Below are 27,772 nucleotides of genomic sequence, written 5' to 3' on the forward strand. Positions count from 1 at the left end.
GCTTTTCATGTGCCTCTTCGACATCTGTATGTTTTCTTTGGAGAAATGTCTATTTAGGTCTTATTTAGGTCAAAAAATAGGTCTATTTAGGTCAAAAAATGCCTATTTTTTGATTGGGTTGTTTGTTTTTTTAATATTGAGCTGCATGAGCTGTTTATATATTTTGGAGATTAATCCTTTGTCCGTTGATTCGTTTGCAAATAGTTTCTCCCATTCTGAGGGTTGTCTCTTCGTCTTGTTTATGGTTTCCTTTGCTGTGCAAAAGCTTTGAAGTTTCATTAGGTCCCATTTGTTTATTTTTGTTTTTATTTCCATTACTCTAGGAGGTGGATCAAATAAGTTCTTGCTGTGATTTATGTCAAAGAGTGTTCTTCCTATGTTTTCCTCTAAGAGTTTTATAGTGCCTGGTCTTACATTTAGGTCTCGAATCCATTTTGAGTTTATTTTTGTGTATGGTGTTAGGGAGTGTTCTAATTTTATTCTTTTACATGTAGCTGTCCAGTTTTCCCAGCACCACTTATTGAAAAGACTGTCTTTTCTCCATATCCTTGCCTCCTTTGTCATAGACTAGTTGACCAGAGGTGCGTGGGTTTATCTCTGGGCTTTCTATCTTGTTCCATTGATCTGTGTTTCTGTTTTTGTGCCAGTACCATATTGTCTTGATTACTGTAGTTTTGTAGTATAGTCTGAAGTCAGGGAGTCTGATTCCTCCAGCTTCTTTTTTTTCCCTCAAGACCGCTTTGTCTATTCGGGGTCTTTTGTGTCTCCATACAAATTTTAAGATTTTTTGTTTTAGTTCTGTAAAAAATACCATTGGTAATTTGATAGGGATTGCATTGAATCTGTAGATTGCTTTGGGTAGTATAGTCATTTTCACAATATTGATTCTTCCAATCCAAGAACATGGTATATCTTTCCATCTGTTGGTATCATCTTTAATATCTTTCATCAGTGTCTTATAGTTTTCTGCATACAGGTCTTTTGTCTCCCTAGGTAGGTTTATTCCTAGGTATTTTATTCTTTTTGTTGCAGTGGTAAGTGGGGGTGTTTCCTTAATTTCTCTTTCAGATTTTTCATCATTAGTGTATAGGAATGCAAGAGATTTCTGTGCATTAATTTTGAATCCTGCAACTTTGCCAAATTCATTGATTAGCTCTAGTAGTTTTCTGGTGGCATCTTTAGGATTCTCTATGTATAGTATCATGTCATCTGCAAACAGTGACAGTTTTACTTCTTCTTTTCCAATTTGTATTCCTTTTATTTCTTTTTCTTCTCTGATTGCTGTGGCTAGGACTTCCAAAACTATGTTGAATAATAGTGGTGAGAGTGGACATCCTTGTCTTGTTCCTAATTTTAGAGGAAATGCTTTCAGTTTTTCACCATTGAGAATGATGTTTGCTCTGGGTTTGTCATATATGGCCTTTATTATGTTGAGGTAGGCTTCCTCTATGCCCACTTTCTGGAGAGTTTCTGGAGAGCTGGTCCCTCTGATGAGGTGGATTATACAAGGGAGATGGTCTCTTCCAGCTCTGGCATTGTGTGCTTCTAGGAATTCTTTCCACTCTTGGTAACATCTTGTAAAACTTTAATCTTTTTTGATGTCTAATCATTGATTTAATGATAAAACAAATAGTATCTTTATGGTTTGATAATCCATAGATGGTAGGGCATATAATTTCATTTTGCTGTTTCAGTCCATCTTTCTGAAATGATTAAATTGGCATTAACTGTAAAAGTTACTCTTAGAAAAATCACCAAATCCACTTGATACTGTATACTGATCTTCAAGTGTATCTTTTTCTTGCCTAAAAGATAATTTTCCACTATTTTTCAATTTGCTTGTATGTCCATTAGGCACCCTTTTTTCATTTCTTATTCATTTTTGATCATTGACTGATATAACCTTGCTATGTTCATGGTAGCTTTTCTTTTATTATTTTTATTATTATATGAGTGTGTATGAGAGAAAAACCTGGGGACTTTTTCTTTTATTTTTCTAAGAAATGTGGACATCAATGGAGATAATAGTTTATGCTCTACCCCCTTCAACTTAATAGCAATATGTTATATGCATCCCTTTAGCTGAAATTTTAATTTTTAAGTGGGTTTTTATTAGGATGAGGTCTCAGAGTTTCTAATTCAGTTGTCAGAGTTTGGCAGCAATATCAATAAGAAGCCATCAGCATGGCCCTTATTCCTAATTCTCATCCTGACATGTTACAAAAATAAGCATGATAATTTTATGGCTTCTTTTTCTGCCTAAAATGTAACTACATTAATCTGAAAGACAGCTGATTTTTCAAGGTCAAAAGTGCTTAGTTACAAATTGATGAGCTATTATAAGTGTCTGTGGTTTTCTTGATGGCACTGTATTAATAATACGTGTGCAGAACGGGCCATAAAAATTCCATTTAAAGGTATTAAGGAATACTGGGACGCTTAATCAGGTTAAAATTCCCATCAGTTGGTTACAGGCACGATGTTGTTCAGTCAATGATTAACAAAGTGTGTGGAATACAAAGATGCATGTCTATTAAATGAGTTCAGATTTCACCAAAATGAGCTTTTTTGTTTTCTGCATCTAGAAAACGATTCAACTAAAATGCATTACAGTGATATTCATTGTTTTAAGTAGCTCATACTGTCTCTCAGCCTGGATTGTTTTGATTAGAAAATCGAGAGATAATATACTTGTAAAGGTGCTGATACTCTTTCCAGGTAGGAAGAAAAGCACTCAGTGATGAAATGTTTTTAAAATATGAATCACATTTTAAGCTTTCTTTTGTGATTTATAAAAGCTATCTCACCAGGTGTGCACTATGCTCTTATAAAACCAAGAAAGATTAAATGAGAGAAAGCTATGGAAAGGTTTCTTCTGTTAGCCTCTTACAGTATACCTTACAAGTTCAAGGGGAATGTTACTTAAGGTAGAGAATATATGTAATAGAGATGGCAATTAGTCTGCAGAACTATGTGCATATTATAAAACAAGTCACATTTTTCGGATAAATAAAAAAATGAACATTTGTAGCCTATGAAAATCTTCTCACTCTTTTTTTTTTTTCCTGTAGTGCTTAAAGAGGAAAATTATAGAAAATTCAAGCAAAATTCCTTATATAGCAAAAAAAAAGTCTGACCATTCAAGTAGCAATTATAAAGCAGTATAAAAATTACTCTTCCATTTTAATTGCATAAAGTTAGCTAACATTCATACTTGTCTTTCATACATGTGTCTGCATATCTAGCTGTGTGAAAATAGATATATTTTAGTAAGTAGTAAATTAAATTGATTCTTTTAAAAAACAACCTGGCTCAATAATCTGAATTATCTTGTCTTTAAGCTTGAGGAGAATGCAGATTTATTTCAGAGAAACAAGTAGCAGTGTTGTTTCCCAACCCTTAAAAACTCAAGCTCTCTTTAGCACAAACTCACACATTGATTTTTGTTTTTAAATTAATAGACTTATTTCATACAACAGTTTTCAACTTATGAAAAATTTGAACAGAAAGTATAAAATATACCATATTTTCCCCTCTCACAATTTCACCTACTAACATTTTGCACTGTTAAGGAACATTTGTTACAACTGGTAAACCAGTGCTGATACATTATTTGACTAAACACTTTAGTTTCTATTGAAGTTCCCTTTCTTAGGACTTACCTCATCTTTATTTTTTATTTCTTCCCCTATTTCTTCCATTTCCTGACACCCTGCCTCTGTCTAACACTAATCTGTTCTCTGTGTTTATGAGCTTGGTGGGGTTTTTGTTGTTGTTGTTTTATTTGTTTATTTATTTATTTAGATTCCTCATATAAGAGAGATCATATGATATTTGTCTTACTCTGACTTATTGCACTTAGCATAATAACTTAGAGGTCCATCCATGTTGTTGCCATGACAAGTTTTCATTCCTTTTTATGACTGGATAATATACTATATTCCATTATATATATATACCACTTTTCTTTATCCATTCATCCATAGATGGACACTTAGGTTGTTTTCATATCTTGACTATTGTAAATAATGCTGCAATGGACTTAGGGGCACATAAAATTTTTTGACTTAGTCTTTTTATTTTCTTCAGATAAATACCCAGAAGTGGAATGGCTGGATCATATGGTAGTTCTATTTTTTTTTCCTAGAATTTTTAAAAAGTTTTATTGAAATATAGTTTATTTACAATGTTATGTTAGTTTCAGGTATACAGTAAAGTGATTCAGTTATACATATATATAGATAAATGTATATTTTCTTTTTTACATTCCCTTCTATTATAGGTTATTACAAGATATTGAGTATAGTTCCCTGTGTTATACAGTAGTTCTATAATATTTTTAATTTTTTGAGGAACCTCCATACTATTTTCCATAGTGGCAGCACTAATTTACATTCCCACCAACAGTGCAGGAGACTTCCCTTTTCTTCACATCATCGGGAATGCTTTTTTCTTTTTGATGACAGACATTCTAACAGGTGTGAGGTAGTATCTCATTGTGGTTTGGATTTGTATTTCCTAGATGATTAGTGATGTTGAGCAACTTTTCATGTAGCTGTTGGCCATCTATATATCTTTTTTGGAAAAACGTCTGTTCAGATATTCTGCCCATTTTTTAATTGGAATGTTTGGGATTTGTTTGTTTTTGTTTTGTGTTTTTTTCTTTTTTTTTTTTGCTTTTAAGTTGTATGAGTTCTTTATATATTTTGGCTATTAGCCTCTTATCAGATATATAATTTGCAAATATTTTCTTCCTTTTCATTTTGTTGATGGTTTTCTTTGCTGTGCAAAAGCTTTTTAGTTCGATATCTGTTGCTTTTGCTTTTGGTGTTGGATTCAAAAAATCATTGCCAAGACCTTTGTCAGGAGCTTACTGCCTATATTTTTTTCTAGGAATTTTATGGTTTCAGATCTTACATTAAAGTTTTTAATCCGTTTTGAGTTAATTTTTATGTACGGTGAAAGATAATGGTTGAGTTTCATTCTTTTGCATGTGGCTGTTCAGTTTTTCCAACACCATTTATTGAGTAGGCTGTCCTTTCCCAGTTATATTCTAGGCTCCTTTGTCATAAATCAACTGATCATATATGCATAGGTTTATTTCTGGGCTCCTATTTTCCATTGATCAACATTTCTGTTTTATGCCAATAATACACTGTTTTAATTACCATGGCTTTGTAATATAATTTGCAGTCAGGAAGATTTTGTGTTGTACAAGTTTATGAATTTTACCAAATGCACATGAATCCACCATGACAGTATCATACAAAACAGTTTCACTGCCCTAAAAATACCCTGCGTTCCACTTGTTCTTACATTTCCTGTCCTCTCCCCATCCCCTGACAACCACTGTTCTTTGTACTCTTTCTGTAATTTTGCCTTTTCTATAATGTTATATAAATGAAATAATACAGCATATAGCCCTTTCAGACTGGCTTCTTTCACTTAGCAATATGCATTTAAGGTTCCTCCACATATTTTCATTTCATTTTATGGCTAAATAATATTCCCTTATATGGATATCTACCATAGTTTGTTTTCCCATTGACGGACGTTTTAAATGCTTCTAGGTTTTGGCAATTATGAATAAAGTTGCTATAAACATTTCAGTGCAGGTTTTTCTGTGGATGTAAGTTGTCAACTCATTTGGGTAAATGCCTACAGGGTGACGGTGGATCTTTTAACTTTTTAGATCCTAGAGGAATGGCACATTTTCGTTTGAGGAGTTTTCATTGCTAACTAGAATCAGATTATAAAGAAAACAATTTTCAAAATAAATTATTTTTGTCTTATGAAATGATTTCCAAATATCAGAAGCAATTTAGCTTTTCAAAATAAATAAATTTTTATTTAAAGTACCTATTTTTTTCAATTATAATTAAAGGATAAGATATAGTCTAAAGTTATTTCTTACTGTAAAAACCCATGCTTTGTTATTAGGTTGTCTAAAACATTGAGAAATATTTAGAACCTCTTAAAGTATTTTAAAAGCAGTCATTAAATTATCAGTTTTTTATCTAGATATAGCTCTATTATACATAACTAGTTTGCATCTGAACATTAAAGTCCCCACAAATGATACTTTTAAATTATTTAATTTTATAAAAAAATTAAAGTGAATTTATACTATTTTCTCTTTTTTGTTTTTGTTGTACATAGTATATTACCAACTTCAGAATCACAAAGTGTAAGGATGAGTAGATAATAATTATGTTGCAAGTAGTAATTTCACTTGGCTTCCTCAAAACTGAAATCTCCGAGGGTTTCTTTCTTTGGGTCTATCTAACCTATGCACTGCCTCAATAATGCATAAAAGGGAGATAAGGTGACCATAAAGCTTCTAAACTATTAGCATGAATTGTGTTTATAGCAGAAGAATTAGTAATGTTTAAAATGACAGAATTTACAGGAAACTTAGAGTATAAACTATTTAACTTTCTATGAATGCAAAAATTCTCTCCACAATATTTCTCAGAAGTTTAAGGTGCTGTAATCGTCTCTGATAATGTTATGGTACAATCCAAGTTCCAGTAAAATTCTTCTCATTATCAATAGGTCATAGTTATTAATTAGTAAAGTATTTTTAAACGTTTTGTTATATACAGTAACATTTTATAAGGTTTATAGGTTTTATTGGTAAATGTTAAGAAATATATTAATGTTTAAAGTATTGGATTAGCTCTTTTGGTATATTAACCTATCTAAATTCTAAAGGACAACCGTTACACCTGATTATAAAATTTCAGTAGCACATTTATGTTGAACTCAGAGTTGACTACAAGGTCACAAATATTTAAATACTTCATGAGAATAAGTTTATAACTTTACATAAAATTTCAAAAGAAATACAGTTATATTGGATTATTTCCAGAAACTTTAAACATAATTCAAATTAGTTAAAAATATTGACATATACATATATAGTACCATGAAAATTGTTTCAGCCATCTTACTTACCTATTTGACCTAACGTTCCTCATGGGTTAAACATTATAAATATTTCAAAATACCTACAAATGATAGAGTCAAAAAGGGAAAATTGTGTTTATTCAACTAGTTGAGTTAAATTTGCAGTGAATATAAGGTAAAAGGTATTTATGAAAAAATGTTAAATTCAGATTTTCAGAGTAAAGGAAATTAAAAGACAATTCCAGAATTTAAAGAATCTTTATATTCCAGGTTAATTTCTTTAACACCCAGGTTAAATTTCTTCCTCAATATCTCTGCCAATTGGTAAGAGCATAAAAGTACAAATTTGTATCCTCTCTTATGTCTGTTTGTTCATTGTCTGAATTATAATACTGCCTAACGTTAGCACTTAACTTTGCCAATTTTAGCAGAGATAGTTTTTAAAAGGTAGCAAAACATCTGAATAAGATGTGAAAATATCTGTTAATCATATGGGTGCTTGATTATACTGTGCTTTTCATCAGTTACTCAAAGTCTGCTTTAAAAATCTAAGCACAAAGACTGGTAGGATGATGAAGTGAAGAATGGCTCCCCTAAAGTGGAAAAGCACAATATGAGAATACATAGTAAGACTACTACTAAAGTCAAAATTAAAATACTCTCCACATAATAAAAAGAGCACCTAATGTTTGATGAAAATTTACTATGTGCCAGGCATTGTTCTAAGTGCTTTACATGAGTTCTATTTTTATCATCACAGTAATCCCATGTGGTAGTTAATGTTAGTATCATTTGTAAAGGAAACTGAGACTGAGAGATTAAGTATTTTGCCCAAGGCCACTAAGCTATTAAATGGTGAAGCCATAATGTAACCTGTAAAGGTCAATTCTAGGAGCTTTCAACTACTCTACAATACCTTATTCTCTGTGCTCTATACATCTTATTCTCTATAATCTCTGCATTCTAATGTGTAGATCATTTGACCTTCTGCTCTTTATATCTTATACTCTGTAACATCAGACGGTAAGATGCAAGAGGAAGGTGGGAGGACGAGTGAGGAGAGTAGATTATAATTAGTGCCACTCTAACCCATCTCCTGTCTCTATGCTTATCATTTATACTGAATGTCCAAAATACCAATTTGATGATAAGGTATATAGCCAGCAAGTATATATGATTTGGGATAAATGCAATTTTGCCAGAATTACAGAGGCCTGATATGTAACAATGAGAGAAATGGAGATAGGAAATAGCTTTTGAAATATAGATTAAGCATAATGGATCAATACAAGTCTCTCTTTCTCTCTATTTTCTTCCTCCTTACTTTTCTTCTACTTTCTCCCTCTCTCCCTCCTTTCCTTCCTTATTTCCATAAGCATTCATTGAATGTCTCTATTATATGCTAGACACTATAATATGTAATAGTACAAAATGAATAGGGCACAGCTCCTACTTTTAAAAATCATCTAGTACATTAAGGAAGACATTTTTTAATTTCTTAAATTTAATTTATTAAAACACCTTTGGTAAACAAAATTAATTATAAAAAACAACAGGGAGTTTAAAAAAAATACATTTATTTGTGATTTCAGGTCTTTATCTACTATGTGCATGGATTTACCAATAAGAAATACCATTACCAGACAGCAGACAATAGAGTTGGAAATGTAACATTAAATCATGTTTTCAGCACTGCATGATGTTTTTAAAAATTAGAGAAAATATATTGTACTGCATTAACAATTACAACACTATATCTTTTCAGTTGTCTTATAAGTTAGGGGAAGGTTGGAAATCCTATAACAATTGGGAGATAAGTCAATAAAAGGATATCAATAAGGAAGAGAAACATGAACAAATGTCAGTTTTGTACATTAAGAAATTTAGTAGCTTTTTGGACACAATTTTGTAGTTGTGTAGAGGAAGAATATACGTTTTCCTGTGGAGGAACTGGAGAAGGCTAGAGAGAAGGTGAATTTTGAAGTAGTCTTTAAAAGGAGATAAAATAGGTAGGTGGGAGAATGCTTTTTAAGCAGAGGATAAATACATGCAAACACCTTACAGGCTGTGGACACTGGGGGAATGGTGGATATTTATTAGTGGCTGGAATGAGGGATTCCGGGATGGAGTGCTGAATTTGTTGTTGGAAATATAAATTGGGACTAGATTTTGAGGAAGTCACAGTTCAATTTATAACTAGAATGCTAAGAAAATAACAATATGTTATAAAATAGGTGACAAGGATGATAATTGTTTTAGCAGCACAATTTTATTAGCTATTCAGAAGATGACCTATCATCTGGAGGTGAGCTGGGTATAGAAAGGGTGATTAGGAGAAAATTGTGGTGGCCCAGAAAAGAAGTAATGAAGCCTTAGATTAAATCAGCAGATGTGCAGATCATAGAAGAGGTTGGGTTTTGAAACAAAATGAATAAGACTGTTAAGTGATTGGATAGATTGAACTTTGGTCTTTTCCTAAACTATTTAACATAGAATTACAAAAAAATTAATATTATGCAAGACTGTTAAAATTCTCTATTAACCTGAAATTAGGTTTTATTACATTTAAAAACTCAAATGGTAAAATTAAAGATTTAGTATAATATTCATATAAATGATATTTTATATAATTTATTTATAACTACCTTCATTAAGTATTAAAAATCCTAATGTAAGAGAATAAAATCATGTTTTACTTCTTTAATTATAAAGATGACGATAATAGTATTCACCATCTACTGATTGCTTCTTAAATGTGAAAACCTGTTCTAAGCTCCTACCAATAATCATTTTACCTATATTTCAAGTAAAGAAAGCAAGATTCAGAGAAGTTACTTAAATTTTTTAAGGTGACACTGCGAGTTACCCTTTAGAACTGGGACACAAATGATCTATCTGCTCCAAAAATTAAGCTCTTTAAAATTAGATGATACAGTTTTCCTTGAATGTTCTTTTGGATTAAAAAATGCTTTTAATAATAATAAGTTGGTTTTTTAAAGGTAGATTTATGCATCTAGTTGATTCTATGTATTTTGTTAACTAGCATGCCTTGTCTTCACGGACATAAAACATAATCTTCTCCAAAAGATATTTAATGTCTCATTAGTAATGACTGAAATGTCTATGTTGCATTAACACTGCATTCATTTTGCATTGTGCAAAATTGAAATTCATCTTTTACCTACCCTTACCCATAGTTGTTCATTAGAAAACCTGTCTTACTTCTAAAAGCTGTTTCTGGACTTGTCTAGTTTGACTGATTTCAGAAAATATTACTCCTATTAATTATTTTCTCTAGCTATGAGAGAAAATGGTATAGTAAGCTATACCATTTGCATGTTATCAATGTTAATGTTAGATTTTAAAAAAAAATTCTATTATACATTATTTCAACAATTTTTATATACTTACTAAAATGACTTTGTTCTTTCATTTAGTGATGTGATTTCACCTAATGCTTTTACTTTGCAAACTATTTCATATGCTTTTGTTCCATTGATAAATATATGTGTTGTCAAAGTTCAACCACTTATTTGGTGACATTTTCACTTTAAGCTCTCCCTATTTTCAGTATCTAAGAGAGAATTTTCAGAAATTTTTTTTTTTAGTCTGATAGGTCAACAGTTTATGAAAAGAACAAAAAACGTACTTTGTGTAATTTATTTGAAAGCTGTATAGGAAATGTCACGGTAAAGTTTAGACAATTGTTATGTTCAGTAAAATGCAATTTTCACTTATAGGATAAGGCTGCTTCACCAACCGAACATTCATGGTAAATGTCATTAATTCTTCTTAAATAATTTAAAGATGGCTTGATGTCTTTTATTGAGAGAGTCAGGATAAAAAATTTCAACATTTATTTATAAGTACATTAATTTAAAAACTTGGAACAGTGCAGCGATAGGGAGCAGTATAATTGATAATCATAGAATGTCATTTTATATTAATACATATTTTAAGCAATTTTAGTGAGAAACTATGGCCTTCTCATTGCATTCCTCTTTTATTTTTCTTGCCACATTAATACTTAACATTTTTCTCAGTACACTATCACTTAGAGTAACATTTCTAAAACAGACCCTCTATGATGTATCTGAGTGAGTAATGAGGATTGAGGTCATATAATTTCAAACAAGTATTTGCCAAAAGCAGCAGCAAATACTGGAAGAATAGATTAACTGACCTCATGGAACATTCTTCTTTTCTCCTTTTTTTTTTTTTTTTGGACACCAACTGTACTTGAACATTTGTTATTTTATTTTATTTTTAATTTCTTTCTTTATTTTTGGCTGTGTTGGGTCTTCATTTCTGTGCGAGGGCTTTCTCTAGTTGTGGCAAGCGGGGGCCACTCTCCATCACGGTGCGCGGGCCTCTCACTATCGCGGCCTCTCTTGTTGCGGAGCACGGGCTCCAGACGCGCAGGCTCAGTAGTTGTGGCTCACGGGCCTAGTTGCTCCGCAGCATGTGGGATCTTCCCAGACCAGGGCTCGAACCCGTGTCCCCTGCATTAGCAGGCAGATTCTCAACCACTGTGCCACCAGGGAAGCCCTCTCATTTTTTAATCAACATGTAAAAGTGTGTCAAAAATATCATGTGGGACTTCCCTGCTGGCGCAGTGGTTAAGAATCTGCCTGCCAATGCAAGGGACATGGGTTCCATCCCTGATCCGGGAAGATCCCACATGCTGCAGAGCAACCAAGCACATGCACCACAACTACTGAGCCTGCGTTCTAGAGCCCGCGAGCCACAACTAGTGAGCCTGTGTGCTCTAGGGCATGCAAGCCATAACTACTGAGCCCGCGTGCTGCAACTACTGAATCCTGCGTGCCTAGAGCCGCCAGTGCTCCACAACAAGAGAAGCCATGACAATGAGAAGCCCACTCACCGCAACGAACAGTAGCCCCCCCTCGCCACAACTAGAGAAAGCCCACAACAAAGACCCAACACAGTCAAAAAAATAAATAAAAATTAATTTTAAAATATCATAAATATGTATAGAAGATAGAAGGAAGGGAATATTCTGTTCCAATTCTGGCTATCCTGTAGGCTAAAATGATTTTATTTTTTATGACGCATATTACAGTTTATCTCATAATTTATTAAATATTTAATAATGTTTATTATTAAACATTAACAATTTTGTTCACTCAGTTATTCCTTGTAACCTGAAGAAGTTTCATAAATTACATTGCGACCTTAATAAAAATCTGTTCTCTTTACTTCTATGGCATATAGTTACTGATGATTCCTTTAAAATAAAGTTTAACACTTAGCACTATTGAAATCACTATTGCACAGCTCACCATGTGAGATCTGGTGGCATGTCAGGGTTAGGATAAGATGGAGTGGGAGATAGAACATCAGTGATCCACCAAAACTAATGAACAAAGACTGAGACCTTGTTTTTAAAAGACCAGAAAGCTGATGAAGAGCCATAGTTCAGGCTACAAAGTGGGAGGACCATAACGTTTGGCAAAGCTGAGCATTCACCCTCTTAAATGGAGCAGCTGTGAATGGATTTAGCAGGGCTCTGAAATGAATTATAAGGCAGTCTTGCTGCTAAGGACATTTCGTAGTCTGATCCTCCAAAAAGTATTAGCATATGCCAATATTAAAGATTGAAATGCTGTGTTACTTTCCATCCAGTTAGATTGCTTAAAATCTTTTTGTCCTTCAGTGGCTAGATTTTAATGGCGCTTGTCATTTTAGATTTTAGAAATTCTCTTTGTGTTGTTAGTTACCCCAAAAGTCCAAATTTTTAAAAGGTTTTTAATACCTCTTTGCTTCCTAGAGCATCCTTAGGTTAAGATGACTGGAAGTTGATAATATATATTCCATCTAATAGATGGCCAAGAATAGAATAAATACTATTAAACAAGCCTCCTAACACCTAAGAACATATACAGTTTGGACAAAACTTGAAGATTTTAGGCAATAGGCATGCAGACACTGGCTAGATTCTATCCTCTGGCCTTTGTCTCCACTTGTTCTCCCATGTGATTGGGTATTCTATACTCATGGGAATAGAGGTCAATGTGCAAATGAGAGTAGAATTGCAAAGATGGATTTTACTATAAACCTTGAAGCTGAATAGGCTTTTTTATGGTCCAAATTGATGTATGTGCCAAGGAATGGGGTTTAGAGAGAGGTGAAACAACGTGTCAGCAGAGCTCAAGAAAACATCTTGCTAAACTGAAGCAGCACCTAGAAATTTAAACTAACTTGGAGAACATTTTCTCTGTAAAATTCCCATGCTCACTGAATTTAGGGTATACTTAAGTTGTTACTAATGGGGTGATACTAAATTGAACAAATAAGATTTCATTTACCATATCCTTTACTATCAGAGCTTTATCTTTGTTCCTTGGTTTATTTTCCTTGATTCCTACTACCATGTTTGTATTTCTTGATTTAAGATATGTGGCTTTTTTGCCCACCTCAAGATATTCTTCTATTTCAAAATTATGCATGGTAGCAAGAGATTCATCCCCTTTGAATTTTTTAAACCAGGAGACTTTGAACACATCAGGAAATCATACATTTTACACATCCTTCTCAAAATAACATATGCATTTCTTCACTGTATTTTGTTTCACGTAGGAAAAGAGTCTCAAGATCAGAAAAGAAATAGCACATGGTTTTGAATGAACATGGACCTCATGGAATATCAATCTTTCTCTTTCCTCATGAGTGTTTAGAAGGCATTTATTGATAATTATTTATTAAGTACTAATCAAGTATATAAGTACACATGCAAGCAATCACAAAAAGACAGTGGTCCTATCATTATAGTCTTTACTGTAATGGCTCTTATAGCTCAGGAGGCAATATAAATGCATACACATGACAGTTATATGTATATATACATATACATGCAAATATATATGCTGAATATTCTATTATTCAGAATAATGTTTAGGACAGAACAATAGGTTGTATAAAATTATATACTTTGTGATGGGGTGGAGCATGAATGTCAAAGGATGAACCTTTTTGAAATAATTATTGAGAAATTTCTGAAACTTTTTGAATTCATATTCTTTCTTAAATTTTAAACTTGTTTGTTGGATTAGTTTTTTTGTTGTGTGATTAATATTATACAGGTTATTAGTTTTGGAGTTGTTTTTGTTTTTAACTACATTTTTCCAAGTATTATTACTGTCAATTATGATTTTTCAGAAAATGCTTTTCAAGCCGAATAATGCCCCTTAAACTATAAATTACTTTTTGAGCAATATATTTTCATTGACATATAGATTAATTAACTGTACCTAAATAGTTTTTATTAGTATACTCATATCTACACTAAGAAAGGGTAATAAATATATTTTAATTATTGCCATATAGTTGTAAAATATCACTTTTTATAATATTAATTAAAATGCTCAAACTTACAGAAAGTCAAAAAAGATAAATTTATAACATAAAGGGCAATATTAAGGACTGAAGAAGTTAATAAACAAGACATTTCATGTTATTCAGTCAACTTCATACAGGCTTTTTAAAACAAAATACAATCTTTTCCTGAATGAGTGTATCCTATATCAAAAGTAAAGGTCAAATTTGTATCAATATATTATAGTTTTCTAGAACACATACGTACATAATATAATTGATATATTTCAAATTATTATTATATGCTGCATGAATTTAAATATTGCATCAAAGTTGATAACAAAGTTGACATATAAAAGTGAGTATCTCCTACAGAGGGAAGATAATTTAAATCTATGTCCCTCTATTGATCTTCTTTTTTTTTCCTTTCATCTCTTTTTTTAAAAGAGAATTTTAATAATAAGCTCAAAAGACAGTGCTTCATTCAAAATAAAGAGATGTACTCATTTAAGTCTGATAAGTGGTATCTTAATTATAATTAATTCTCACTCTACTTTTAATTATAAATTATTTAAGAGAAACACATTTCATTCTAATTTTTCTTGTTCCTCAGTCGTAAAGGCCTGAGAACTCATTTTTGAGGAAAAATACACAAAGGATGTGATTGTCTTTGTTAATTTCTAAAACTGCAGCAAATAAACAAAGATAGAATCTTAGACCTGGTATCTTCAATGTGATTGAGCTTCCAGAATTTCTCACTATATTTTACTTCTCTGTTTCTGACCTTGAAGATTATTTTTCTGAAAATATCACTTAATTGTAGCATTATTCTTTCTTCTTTATTTTTTCTTAATCCTTCTACATGTGAGTAAAGTTTTTCTCTTTATGTAATAAAATATTTGTGCAAATACTAACTAAAACTGGTCCTAAAATTTTCAAAATGTCTCTGGTACTTCTGGTGATGCAGAGAAATACCAAGAAACACATTTGGTAATAAAAATTAATTATAATAAAAAAACTATAAGGAGATTAAAACAAAGACTTTTTTTGTGTGTGATTTCAGGCCTTTGTCTTTGTCTACCTTGTGCACAGGATTTACCAAACAGGAAAGCCATTGCCAGACAGCAGACAATATAGTTGGGAGTGTAAAATTGACTCATGTTTGCAGCATTGCATGATTATTATTTTTTTTGATTAGAGAAAATGTGTTGCACTGCATCAACAGTTACAACGCTACATCCTTTTAGTTGTCTTATAATTTACAGGAAGGTTGAAAATATTATAGCAATTAGGAGAAAAGTCAGTAAAAGGAAATTAAGTTGAAGAAGTCATGGCTAATTTGAGAGCTAGCCCTCCCAATGTATAAAAAACAGGGTTGGTGAACTTCTTTAAAGAGTTTAAAGAGCATTTTTTTTTTTTTTAATTTTATTTATTTATTTATTTTTGGCTGTGTTGGGTCTTCGTTTCTGTGCGAGGGCTTTCTCTAGTTGCAGCGAGCGGGGGCCACTCCTCATCGCGGTGCGCAGGCCTCTCACAATCGCGGCCTCTCTTGTTGCGGAGCACAGGCTCCAGACGCGCAGGCTCAGTAATTGTGGCTCAACGGGCCCAGTTGCTCCGCGGCAGGTGGGATCCTCCCAGACCAGGGCTCGAACCCGTGTCCCCCGAACTGGCAGGCAGATTCTCAGCCACCGTGCCAGCAGGGAAGCCCGAGCATATATTTTTTAAGTAATCAAAAGGGTAAAATATTATATAACGTTGGTTGTATTGGTGATATAATTTTAATTTAACATACTTAATGCCTTATAATCTACATTTGGATTTTGTGGTAATTTTTTAAAATCACTTGAGGCATTCAATATGATATACACTTAGAGAGAATAAATTAAAGATTGAGAGAGAATAAGAAATAGAAATAAAACAAAAGTGAAATCACAAAACATTTTATCAAAATAAATATTAAATGTTATACTTTCATTAGAAAAAACTGATATGAGATAAAATTGTTGAAGTTATAATTATATTTCTTCACAACAAGAGATATTCTAACAGAGTTCTGAATGTAAAAAGATTATGAAAAATTATTAGTTTTGGAGTTGTTTTTGTTTTTAACTACATTTTTCCAATTTTATAATATCTACTCTTTTTCTGCTATGAAAAATGAGCAAATTAACAACATACTTTTGCTTTCCTTCCATCTCCCTGTTTTTCAGCCAAATTTTGTTATTCATATTTTTAATTTTACATGTTAAATATTTATAATTATGGTATACATTAGTGCTGTTCATAAATATTTCTGGCTCTCTCCTTTCCAAGCATATGGTGGAATTATCCTTTCTATCCCTGTCTTAGTCTGTTAGGGCTGCCATAACAAAATACCATAAACTGGTGGCTTGAACAACAGAAATTTATTTTCTCACAGTTCTGGAGGATGGAATTCTGAGATCAGGATGCCAGTCTTGGGTTCTGTGAGAGTCCTTTTTCTAGCTTGCACACAGCTCCCCTCTCACTATGTCCTTACATGGCCTTTCCTTGATGTGTGCACTGGAGAGAGACAGATACTCTCTCTCTTCCTCTTCTGATAAGGCCACAAATCCTAAACCTTATGACCTCATTTAGCCTTAATTACCTCTAAAAGCTCTAGCTCCAAATACATCACATTGGGAGTTAAGGGCTTCGGCATATGAATTAGGAGGGGGTACATGATTCAGTCCTTAGAAATCCCCATTCAAATTTAATGTAACATTATGACTTCTCTGGCTGAAAATATGTGAGTGGAAACTTTAAAAACCCCTGTATGATTTGCCAGCTTCCATTTTCACTGCTAGAGTGAGAGTGGAAGCTTCTTTTGAGATGAAGCCTTTCCTCAGTCTGGTTCTCTGAGTTACCACCATTGGTAGAACCCCACTTCTTACCTGTATCTGTTATGGTATATGGTAGAATTCAAAGATATTTGTTGTGCTAAGCCACTGAGACATTGAGTGTGTATAACTACAGTACTACTTAGCTTATCTGGATGCATATAATGAAGTGTACAATTTAATCTGTATCAGTAGTTCCCTTAACTTTTCATTTTACAATTGTATTTATTCAATTTTCATCATCGCTCTTTTTCAGTCACTTCGATCTTATGTTATTTAATTTATGATCAAATCATATTTTTTAAAAAAATGTAGTATTCAATGTTTCTTAGGCATAGCTATTTTCTTTATAAATGTAGTAACTATAGTCACTAGGTTTGTTTTATTTTTCTAAACTCTGAAAGTATCTCCACTCTTTTTCATATTTGAGCTTTGGTCTAGAGAAGTCTGAGAACAACCTGATATTTTGCCTTTTAAAAATATATATATATATTTATTTTTTAAAATTTAACTCTGTAACTTTCAAATACTCTATAACACCTTGTACTCCATACTCTATACATCTTACTCTCTACAATCTTATTGCAATATTTCACTCATTATCATTGTCATATACTATTTCATTGGATTGATATAACATAACTTACGTTATTTACAGCAGGTATATATTTCAGTTGCTTTCAGTTTGGACTATTGTCTATCACAATGTGACTAGCATTCCCTTACATGTATCCTGTTGTAGAAATGAATACATTTCTTTGAGTTTTATATGTAGGAGTGAAATTGCTGACTTACAGGCTATGCCTTTAGCTAACATTACTGAATAATGACAAATCGTTTGCCAAAATGTGATCATTTAAACCATCACCAGTGTGGCATGAGAGTCACCATTACTTTAGATTCCCATCAATGTTTGTTGCTTTCAGACTAATAAAATTTAGCCAATACAGTGAGTGTTTATTGGTATGTCATTATGGTTTTTTTAACATCTTTATTGGAGTATAAGTGCTTTACAGTGGTGTGTTAGTTTCTGCTTTATAAGAAAGTGAATCAGCTATACATATACATATATCCCCGTATCTCCTCCCTCTTTCATCTCCCTGCCCTCCTCCCTATCCCACCCCTCTAGGTGGTTACAGAGCACTGAGCTAATCTCCCTGTACTATGCGGCTCCTTCCCACTAGCTATCTATTTTACATTAGGTAGTATATATAAGTCTATGCCACTCTCTCCCTTTGTCCTAGCTTACCCTTCCCCCTCCTCGTGTCCTCAAGTCCATTCTCTATGTCTGCGCCTTTATTCCTGTCCTGCCCCTAGGTTCTTCAGAACCACATATATATATTTGTGATTCCATATATATGTGTTAGCACACGTTATTTGTTTTACTCTTTCTGACTTACTTCACTCTGTATGACAGACTCTAACTCCATCCACCTCATTACAAATACCTCCATTTCATTTCTTTTTATGGCTGAGTAATATTCCATTGTATATATGTGCCACATCTTCTTTATCCATTCATCCGATGATGGACACTTAGGTTGCTTCCATGTCCTGGCAGTAAATAGAGCTGCAATGAACATGGTGGTACATGACTCTTTTTGAATTATGGTTTTCTCAGGGTATATGTCCAGTAGTGAGATTGCTGGGTCATATGGTAGTTCTATTTTTAGTTTTAAAGGAACCTCCATACTGTTCTCCATAGTGGCTGTATCAATTTATATTCCCACCAACAGTGCAAGAGGGTTCGCTTTTCTCCACACCCTCTCTAGCATTTATTGTTTGTAGATTTTTTGATGATGGCCATTCTGACTGGTATGAGGTGATACCTCATTGTAATTTTGATTTTCATTTCTCTCATGGTTAGTGATGTTGAGCATTCTTTCATGTGTTTGTTGGCCATCTGTATATCTTCTTTAGAGAAATGTCTATTTAGGTCTTCTGCCCATTTTTGGATTGGGTTGTTTGTTTTTTGGATATGGAGCTGCATGAGCTGCTTCTATGTTTTGGAGGTTAATCCTTTGTCAGTTGCTTCGTTTGAAAATATTTTCTCCCATTCTGAGGGCTGTCTTTTTGTCTTGCTTATGGTTGCCTTTACTGTGCAAAAGCTTGTAAGTTTCATTCGGGCCCATTTGTTTATTTTTGTTTTTATTTCCATTTCTCTAAGAGGTGGATCAAAAAGGATCTTGCTGTGCTTTATGTCATAGAGTGTTCTGCCTAGGTTTTCCTCTAAGAGTTTGATAGTGTCTGGCCTTACATTTAGGTCTTTAATCCATTTTGAGTTCATTTTTGTGTAGAGTGTTAGGGAATGCTCTAATTTCATTCTTTTACATGTAGCTGTCCAGATTTCCCATCACCACTTATTGAAGAGGCTGTCTTTTCTCCACTGTATATTCTTGCCTCCTTTATCAAAAACAAGGTGACCATATTTGCATGGGTTTATCTCTGGGCTTTCTATGCTGTTCCATTGATCTATATATCTGTTTTTGTGCCAGTACCACACTGTCTGGATTACTATAGCTTTGTAGTATAGTCTGAAGTCCGGGAGCCTGATTCCTCCAGCTCCGTTTTTCTTTCTCAAGATTGCTTTGGCTATTTGGGGTCTTTTGTGTTTCCATACAAATTGTGAAATTTTTTGTTCTACTTCTGTGAAAAATGTCACTGGTAGTTTGATAGGGATTGCATTGAATCTGTAGTTTGCTTTTGGTAGTATAGTCATTTTCACAATGTTGATTCTTCCAATCCAGGAACATGGTATATCTCTCCATCTGTTTGTGTCATCTTTCATTTCTTTCATCAGTGTCTTATAGTTTTCTGCATACAGGTCTTTGTTTCCTTACGTAGGTTTATTCCTAGTTATTTTATTCTTTGTGTTGCAGTGGTAAATAGGAGTGTTTTCTTAATTCCTCTTTCAGATTTTTCATCATTAGTATATAGGAATGCAAGAGATTTCTGTGCATTAATTTTGTATCCTGCTACTTTACCAAATTCATTGATTAGCTCTAGTAGTTTTCTGGTAGAGTCTTTAGGATTCTCTATGTATAGTATCATGTCATCTGCAAACAGTGACAACTTTACTTCTTCTTTTCCGACTTGGGTTCCTTTTATTTCTTTTTCTTCTCTGATTGCTGTGGCTAAAACTTCCAAAACTATGTTGAATAATAGTGGTGAGAGTGGGCAACCTTGTCTTCTTCCTGATCTTAGTGGAAATGGTTTTAGTTTTTTGCCATTGAGAGCTATGTTGGCTGTGGGTTTGTCATATATGGCCTTTATTATGTTGAGGTAAGTTCCCTCTATGCCTACTTTCTGGAGGGTTTTTATCATAAATGGGTGTTGAATTTCGTTGAAAGGTTTTTCTGCATCTGTTGAGATGATCATATGGTTTTTATCCATCAATTTATTAATATGGTGTATCACATTGATTGATTTGTGTATGTTGAAGAATCCTTGCATTCCTGGGATAAACCCCACTTGATCATGGTGTATGATCCTTTTAATGTGCTGTTGGATTCTGTTTGCTAGTATTTTGTTGAGGATTTTTGCATCTATGTTCATCAGTGATATTGGCCTATAGTTTTCTTTCTTTGTGACATCTTTGTCTGGTTTTGCTTATCAGGGTGATGGTGGCCTCATAGAATGAGTTTGGGAGTACTCCTCCCTCTGCTATATTTTGGAAGAGTTTGAGAAGGAAAGGTGTTAGCTCTTCTCTTAATGTTTGATAGAATTCGCCTGTGAAGCCATCTGGTCCTGGGCTTTCGTTTGTTGGAAGATTTTTAATCACAGTCTCTATTTCAGTGCTTGTGATTGGTCTGTTTATATTTTCTATTTCTTCCTTGTTCAGTCTCTGATGGTTATGCTTTTCTAAGAATGTGTCCATTTCTTCCAGGTTGTCCATTTTATTGGCATATAGTTGTTTGTAGTAATCTCTTATTATCCTTTGTATTTCTGCAGTGTCAGTTGTTACTTCTTTTTCAGTTCTGATTCTATTGAATTGAGTCTTCTCCCTTGTTTTCTTGATGAGTCTGGCTAATGGTTTATCAATTTTGTTTGTCTTCTCCAAGAACCAGCTTTGAGTTTTATTGATCTTTGCTATTGTTTCCTTCATTTCTTTCTGTTATGATCTTTATGATTTCTTTCCTTCTGCTAACTTTGGTGTTTTTTTGTTCTTCTTTCTCTAATTGCTTTAGGTGTAAGGTTAGGTTGTTTATTTGAGATGTTTCCTGTTTCTTGAGGTAGGATTTTATTGCTATAAACTTCCCTCATAGAAATGCTTTTGCTACATCCCATAGGTTCTGGGTCATCATGTTGTCATTGTCATTTGTTTCTAGGTATTTTTTGATTCCCATTTTGATTTCTTCCATGATCTCTTGGTTATTAAGTAGTGTATTGTTTAGCCTCCATGTGTTTGTATTTTTTACAGATTTTTCCTGTAATTGATATCTAGTCTCATAGCACTGTGGTCGGAAAAGATACTTGATACAATTTCAATTTTCTTAAATTTACCAAGGCTTGATTTGTGACCCAAGACATGATCTCTCCTGGAGAATGTTCCATGAGCAATTGAGAAGCAAGTGTATTCTGTTTTTTTTGGATGGAATGTCCTATAAACAGCAATTAAGTCCATCTTGTTTAATATATCATTTAAAGCTTGTGTTTCCTTATCTATTTTCATTTCGGATGATCTCTCCACTGGTGAAAGTGGGCTGTTAAAGTCCCCTACTGTGATTGTGTTACTGTCGATTTCTCCTTTTATGGCTGTTAATACTTGCCTTATGTATTGAGGTACTACTCCATTGTAGGATGCATAAATATTTACAATTGTTATATCTTATTCTTGGATTGATCCCTTGATCATTCTGTAGTGTCCTTCTTTGTCTCTTGTAATAGTCTTTATTTTAGTCTATTTTGTCTGACATGAGAATTGCTATTCCAGCTTTCTTTTGATTTCCATTTGCATTGAATATCTTTTTCTGTCCCCTCACTTTCAGTCTGTATGTGTCCCTAGGTCTGAAGTGGGTTTCTTGTAGTCAGCATATATATGGATCTTGTTTTTGTATCCATTCAGCCAGTCTGTGTCTTTTGGTTGGGACAGTTAATCCATTTACATTGAAGGTAGTTATTGATATGTATGTTGCTATTACCATTTTCTTAATTGTTTTGGGTTTCTTATTGTAGGTCTTTTCCTTCTCTTGTGTTTCCTGCCTAGAGAGGCTCCTTTAGCATTTGTTGTAAAGCTGGTTTGGTGGTGCTGAATTCTCTTAGCTTTTGCTTGTCTGTAAAGGTTTTAATTTCTCCATCACATCTGAATGAGATCCTTGCAGGGTAGAGTGATCTTGGTTGTAGGTTTTTCTCCTTCATCACTTTAAATATGTCCTGCCACACCCTTCTGGCTTGCAGAGTTTCTGCTGAAAGATCAGCTGTTAACCTTATGGGGATTCCTTTTGTGTTATTTGTTGTTGTTCCCTTGCTGCTTTTAATATTTTTTCTTTGTATTTAATTTTTGACAGTTTTATTAATATGTGTCTTGGCGTGTTTCTCCTTGGATTTATCCTATATGGGACTCTCTGTGCTTCTTGGACTTGATTACCTATTTCCTTTCCCATATTAGGGAAGTTTTCAACTATAATCTCTTCAAATAGTTTCTCAGTTCCTTTCTTTTTCTCTTCTTCTTCTGGGAGCCCTATAATTCGAATGTTGGTGTGTTTAATGTTGTCCCAGAGATCTCTGAGACTGCCCTCAATTCTTTTCATTCTTTTTTCTTTATTCTGCTCTTCAGTAATTATTTCCACTATTTTATCTTCCTGGTTACTCCTCCATTCTTCTGCCTCAGTTATTATGCTATTGATTCCTTCTAGAGAATTTTTAATTTCATTTATTGTGTTGTTCATCGTTGTTTGTTTTCTCTTTAGTTCTTCTAGGTCTTTGTTAAACGTTTCTTGTATTTTCTCCATTCTGTTTCCAGGATTTTGTATCATCTTTACTATCATTACTCTGAATTCTTATTCAAGTAGACTGCCTATTTCCTCTTCATTTGTTTGGTCTCGTGGGTTTTTACCTTGCTCCTACATCTGCTGTGTGTTTCTCTGTCTTCTCATTTTGCTTAAGTTACTGTGTTTGGGGTCTCCTTTTCACAGGCTTCAGGTTTGTAGTTCCCATTGTTTTTGGTGTCTGCCCCCAGTGGCTAAGGTTGGTTCAGTGGGTTGTGTAGGCCTCCCGGTGGAGGGGACTAGTGCCTGTGTTCTGGTGGATGATGTTGGATATTGTCTTTCTAGTGGGCAGGACCACATCCGGTTGTGTTTTTTAGGGTGTTTGTGACCTTATTATGATTTTAGGCATACTCTCTGCTAATGGGTGGGGTCATGTTCCTGTCTTGCTAGTTGTTTGGCATAGGGTGTCCAGCACTGTAGCTTGCTGGTCGTTGAGTGGAGTTGGGTCTTATCGCTGAGATGGAGATCTCTGGGAGAGCTTTTGCCATTTGATATTACATGGAGCTGGGAGGTCTCTGGTGGACCAATGTCCTAAACTCAGCTCTCCCACTTCAGAGACACAGGCCTGATACCTGGCCGAAGCACCAAGACCCTGTTAGGCACACGGCTAAGACAAAAAGGGAGAAAAAAATAAAAGAAAGAAAGAGAAAAATGATATAAAATAAAATATAGTTATTAAAATAAAAAATTATTATTAAAAATTAAAAAAATTAAAGAAAAAGAAAGAAAGAAGGGAGCAACCGAACCAAAAAACAAATCTACCAGTGATACCAAGTGCTAAAAACTATACTAAAAAAAAAAAAAAAAAAAAAAAGGACAGACAGAACCCTAGGAGAAATGGTAAAAGCAAAGCTATATAGACAAAATCACACAAAGAAGCATACACATATATACTCTCAAAAAGAGAAAAAGGAAAAATATATATATATTATTGCCCCCAAAGTCCACGGCCTCAATATTGGGATGATTCGTTGTCTCTTCAGGTGTTCCACAGATGCAGGGTACATCAAGTTGATTGTGCAGATTTAATCTGCTGCTCCTGAGTCTGCTGGGAGAGATTTCCCTTTCTTTTCTTTGTTTGCACAGCTCCCGGGGTTCAGCTTTGGATTTGGCCCCGCCTCTGTGTGTAGGTCTCCTGAGGGCGTCTGTGCTTCGCTCAGACAGGACAGGGTTAAAGTAGCAGCTGATTAGGGGGCTCTGGCTCACTTAGGCCGGGGGGAGGGAGGGGTACGGAATGCAGGGCGAGCCTGTGGCGGAAGAGCCCAGCGTGATGTTGCAGCAGCCTGAGGTGCACCATGTGTTCCCCTGGGGAAGTTGTCCCTGGGTCACGGGGCCCTGGCAGTGGCGGGCTGCACAGGCTCCTGGGTGGGGAGGTGTGGATAGTCAGCTGTGCTTGCACACAGGCTTCTTGGTGGCGGCAGCAGCAGCCTTAACATTTCATGCCTGTCTCTGTGATCCGCGCTGATAGCCGTGGCTTGCGCCCGTCTCTGGAGCTCGTTTAAGTGGTGCTCTGAATCCCATCTCCTCACGCACCCCGAAACAATGGTCTCTTGCCTCTTAGGCAATTCCAGACTTTTTCCCAGACTCCCTCCCGGCTAGCTGTGGTGCGCTAGCCCCCTTCAGGCTGTGTTCACGCATCCAACCCCAGTCCTCTCCCTGGAATCCGACCAAAGCCCGAGCCTCAGCTCCCAGCCCCGCCCGCCCCGGCAGGGAGCAGACAAGTCTCTTGGGCTGGTGAGTGCTGCTCGGCACTGATCCTCTGTGCAGGAATGTCTCCGCTTTGCCCTCCGCACCCCTGTTGCTGCACTCTCCTCTGTGGCTCTGAAGCTTCCCCCCTCTGCCACCTGCCGTCTCCGCCCATGAAGGGGCTTCCTAGTGTGTGGAAACCTTTCCTCCTTCACGGCTCCCTCCCACTGGTGCAGGTCCCATCCCTATTCTTTTGTCTCTGTTTTATCTTTTTTCTTTTGCCCTACCCAGGTACGTGGGGAGTTTCTTGCCTTTGGGGAAGTCTGAGGTCTTCTGCCAGCTTTCAGTAGGTGTTCTGTACGAGTTGTTCCACATATAGATGTATTTCTGATTTATTTGTGGAGAGGAAGGTGATCTCCACGTCTTATTCTTCCGCCATCTTGAAGGTCTCTCCTGTTTTTATGATTTAACTGGAATTTCTCAGATGACTAATGATATTGGGTACCATTTAGTACTTTGTCAGTATGCATTTTATGATTAAAATGCATATTCTGTGATAGAATAATTTTGTATTCTACAGAATTAATATTCAGTGGATAATACGGAAGGTAAACCAGAAGCCACTGGTTAATTGCTGAGTTTTCATTGTTTTAGGGAAGAAATGAAATCTACTAGCATATGGCTATTATTAGTAATCTATTTAGGTAGAACTGAGGAGATTGTTAGTAGCCAGAAAACTGAAGTGTTTTTTAACCTCAAAGGTAAATAGTTTTAACATGAAATATTGTCAGCAGTATCAAGATATTGCTTTTGTTTATTTTTACTTGACTCTAAGTATATCCAAGTCTTATGCTAGAATCCTAGGGCTTAAGAGGTGAATAAGAGATGTTGCCTGTCCTCAGGGATATTGCAAACCTATATAGAAATAAAAGTGTATACATTTTTTTTAAATGTGAAAAAGGACAGCATATAAACTGTTCAAAAGAGGGATAGTGTTATATATTACATGTTGGGACTTAGCAGAACTGTGCCTTGGAGGGAAGTGTGGAACTAGATAATTGAAAATGAGTAGAAGAGAATTCTCAGCATAAGGAGTAAGACGAGAGAAGTTGCAGAGGTGGAGGTTTCAGAGAAAATAAAGCGACTAAATAGACTGGATGAGAGATTAATGGAGGGAGTAGTATTGTACAAGCCAAAATGTAGAGAGTAGTTGATTATCAGAGCATGAATGATCTTTAACACCAGTGTTACTTACTTACTATATTTTTTGGCTACTGGGGTGCCATCAAAGAATTTTACCATTATAGGGGCTGGGTGGGGAAAGATAATAAGTAAGGTCATATTTTAGTAAGTTTAATTTGTCAATTATGCACTAGAGAAACTACTGGAGTGAAGAGGTAGAGGGAGGAAAATATAATGGGGTGGTGAGTTTATCAACTATCTGTCAGTCGTAAGAGAGGAAAAAAACGATTAGAAACTCTACGTTGAAACATCAGTTATTCTTCATTAAAATCTGGATAAATGATAAAATTTAGAGGAAAAGTAGAAATCACATCATGGTTTATGATTGATGGTGCCACTCAAACCTGCTATTGTTTTCAAATAATTTTAATCTATATTTACTGTAAATTATGTTTGTGTATGCCTTTGGAGACCAGGGGATAGAAAGAAAGAGATTAGCCTTAAAACATGAGAGCTACATTCTTTCATGGGCTAATATGGAGTTTCCAATGTGTATATATTTCTTACCGAAAAATTCTTTTGTTGCAATTTGAATTGTCCAGGCAAATGTCACTACTAAAAATAAAAAGTTGTCTGGTTTTTATTTTTTATTAGTCATATAATATGATACTTTTCCTTATTATAAGAATAAGAAATATTTTCTCATGTAATTCATCTAACAGCATGCTTTAAAAAAAAGTACAACTCTTTAATAGAGTTTTTCCCTGAAGGACCAGCACATATGTTCATAAACAATTAGTCTGAAAATATTTTTCTATTTTTTTCTCAGTGGTTTATTTGTTAATTTTTTTGGAAGCCTAAAATACATTGTAATTACTAAGAGAAAATGGTTTTGGAAAATGCTCATAGAAGTTGTCTGGCATATTGGCTTTTGCTTCATCATGAGCAAGCACCAGACTAATAGTGGAAACTACATTAAATCCTTCAGATGTGTTTGGGAATTGACATCATGATCCCAGAAATGGTGGTACAGGCTTTTAAAAAGATGCCTAATGTTTTCTCTGTAATTAAAATTTAGATTGTAGGTTTATATGTCACATAGATTCCTTATGGATCAACTCGTTTTGAAAGACATTTTTATTATGATAGCAAAACACGTACATTCTTAATAGTTCAACTCGTCTAGAAAATATTAGATTTCTTTTAAAACAGTCATTCAACAAATCACAAAGTTTTTCCCCACATTTACTATACTTAGTGCCTTGAAATTTTTCTTTTTTCTCTGACCTTTACAAGAGCACAAATTTAAAGCATCAAATAGTGAATGTCAGAGTGCTTTCCTGGAGGCTTAAAGAGCACACTCATAGTGTGGTTATTACACAACTCACATACCTTTATATAATTTCTGCTCTAGGAAATAAAAGGTTAAACACACTTTTCATAATCCAAAGCCAAACAGTGACAAATGGAAGGGCATATTTTTTGACCTCTTTTTATTATCTGTAATGTTTAAGAACTGCTACAGTGAATAAAACATTTTAAATAGAAATTGTATTCAAAAGATTGTGATGGACTGTCATGACATCTTATGTTCCAGTAGCACTGAAACAAACTTAGAATGCACTCTAACAGTTTAGGATCAACACAATGGAATTTTAATTACAGGACAATATTTTGATGTGAAGGATAAATGGGAAATTTTAACCAGTCAAATTCAACATTGACAAATGGAATCTCTATTGCTAGGCATATAGAATATATACCTATTATATATATTACATTCATTTTAATATTCAGATTCTGTCTTCCGTTTGT

Source organism: Balaenoptera physalus (assembly GCF_965194825.1).
Source record: "Balaenoptera physalus genome assembly, chromosome: 6".
NCBI classification, from domain to species: domain Eukaryota; kingdom Metazoa; phylum Chordata; class Mammalia; order Artiodactyla; family Balaenopteridae; genus Balaenoptera; species Balaenoptera physalus.